The sequence below is a fragment of the Hyalella azteca genome, unplaced genomic scaffold, assembly GCF_000764305.2.
Source record: "Hyalella azteca isolate HAZT.00-mixed unplaced genomic scaffold, Hazt_2.0.2 contig464, whole genome shotgun sequence".
In the NCBI taxonomy this organism is placed as follows: domain Eukaryota; kingdom Metazoa; phylum Arthropoda; class Malacostraca; order Amphipoda; family Hyalellidae; genus Hyalella; species Hyalella azteca.
In genome coordinates this window covers 17,057-19,277 of record NW_025930812.1, presented here as the reverse complement: position 1 = coordinate 19,277, position 2,221 = coordinate 17,057, and the positions used below count along the sequence as shown (strand labels likewise).

At 41.3% G+C, this 2,221-nt stretch overlaps 1 long non-coding RNA gene across 1 annotated transcript; it reads left to right on the top strand.

Moving 5' to 3' along the window:
* Nucleotides 1-681: 681 nt before the first annotated feature.
* LOC125177732 lies at nucleotides 682-2,019 on the top strand. The gene is made up of 3 exons (XR_007156636.1): nucleotides 682-748; nucleotides 984-1,114; nucleotides 1,933-2,019. It is a non-coding gene; the product is annotated as an uncharacterized LOC125177732 (long non-coding RNA).
* The last annotated feature ends 202 nt before the right edge of the window (nucleotides 2,020-2,221 follow it).

Sequence of the window (2,221 nt, the reverse complement as noted above, 5' to 3'; positions counted from 1 at the left end):
AAAGATTTACAAAACGTCGCATACATTTTTCAAATTTCGTTATAGTTTGGATTTTATAATGCAAAAAAGGAGGGGGGTGGCGGGGTAAAATCGAAAAATTTAGAAAATTTTACGAAAAATGGTCCAACACCTAGAAAAATGGAAATTTCAAAAAACGTATGCGACGTTTTATAGATCTGGCGTTTGCGCATTGAAATATATGTGTTTTGATGTTGTAGTCTGAAAATCCTAGGAGGAGATCGAATTCTAAAGTACCCCCGTTTTGGTCCATTTTCTAATGAATTACACGTTTTCTTTCATTTCTTTTGCAAAATTCACATGAACAAAAAAATTTTATCTTTTGGTTTTACACATGTGTACCAAGTTTCAAACTGATCCGTCCGTAAATAGCTGAGGTAAAATTTTGCCCAGACGCTCCCTCTAACCCTGACTCATCAGGTACGTCTAGGCCATCATTAGTCCACTTCTTGACCCCACTCCTCCGGTCTCGGCCACTGCCAGCAACAGGCCTTAAGCGAACCTTTGCTTACCTTTTTTGCCCATCTCTCCAGTTACTGTAAAGTAAATCCACAAGCAACCGTGTGGTTCTTGGTGACGGCTCAGTTCTTAGAACCCTCGACGATGGCAGCCTTGAAGGCACTTCAGGCCGCTTACCAGAACTTGTGGGTGGCTCATGTGAACTTCGACTCGCTCTTTAAGGGCACTCCGCTGCTAGAACTTTACCACTCCAAAAAGTTCAATAAAACTTGTGAGTATCTTCTCACTTGAATTGATGTTACGGAAGTAATAGCTTGTGTCTATCCCGGGAACAATTTAAGGACGCAACATATATTTATTTTGATGTAGCACTTAATTACAATACCAAGGTGTGAAACTGTTCCTAGGGAGATATTGTAAATATAAGTCATGAACATCAAGTCTTTTAAGCATTGGGATCTAGCAGCAATGTCGCAACCGTAATGGTCATTTTGTCATCTTGGCAGCGCACAAAATCCACAACCTGAGCGACATGAGCCGCGTGGCGCTGGTGTACAAGTTCGGAGGTCTGTACTCGGACATGGACGTCATCGCCCTGCGCCCTCTGGTGGGCGCCACCAACTTCATCGCGCTGGAGGTACCCCAAGCCAAACTTTATGCTACAGGGACAACTGCGGAACATATAGCATATAACTAAACAATCCGCAGAGTTTCTCAAGCAAACTTATACCGCGTCCGTCTCTTGACATAGCTTCGGACGCAGGGCCGAAGTATAGAAAAGAACAATAAATAACGTTCGTACTATTGCGCTCGGGAACAACCTCACTGTATCGCTACGACATGAATTTCTTAATTTGGGTAAAAAACAAAGTTACCGGAAATCCATTAAGCGCGAAAATCTTGCGTAAAAATTCAAATTCAGCGTGCATAGCATGGTATGTAGAACATAGCATGGAATGTTCTACATACCGTGCTTCTATCCCCTTGAAGTTGTGAATAGATAGATTTTTTTGCTCTCTATTTTTTGTAAATTTAGGTTTTTAATTTTCTTCTGTGCTTTCATTTTAATAATTTGTGACTTCTAATTTATTATTCTAGGTTCCTCGAACTGACGATGGAGCTGCTCTCGTAACGTTTTCTATAAAGAAATGAATTTTTGTGGACTATTTTATGCTCTAAGATTTTTAGTTAACTTGCGATTTAAGCAAACAAGTGACATAAATTCTCTACTTAGTCTTATAACAGTCCGTGCTTTCTACTTTTTAACATTATTTAGATTACAGTTGGTAATTAGAAACGACGATAAGTCAGATTACATGAACAAAAATCAGAAAGTTCAGTTAACGAGTGACTGAACTAAATTGCATTCAGCTAGCAACCTATACATAGACTTCTAGACTTCCTCAGAAAATATTTCACAGGAGTAACTCAAGGAAATGAAAACTATACTTCCAGTACGACGAGAGCGGCAACTTGAACCACGCCATCCACCGCATGCGGCGCCACCACCCCATGTTGCTGAGGGTCATGAAACATGTTGCTGCCAACTATAATGTGAGGGCATGTTGGGCCATGTTGCTGCCTACTCTAATGTGAGGGCATGTTGCTGCCAACTATAATGTGAGGGCATGTTGGGCCATGTTGCTNAAATGTATCGCTGAGTGTTCAATTTCACTCCTGAGGGGACAAAAACGAGTGGTGACCTCCCAGTGGCGGTTACCGCGGTCCAAACCATCACGGACAT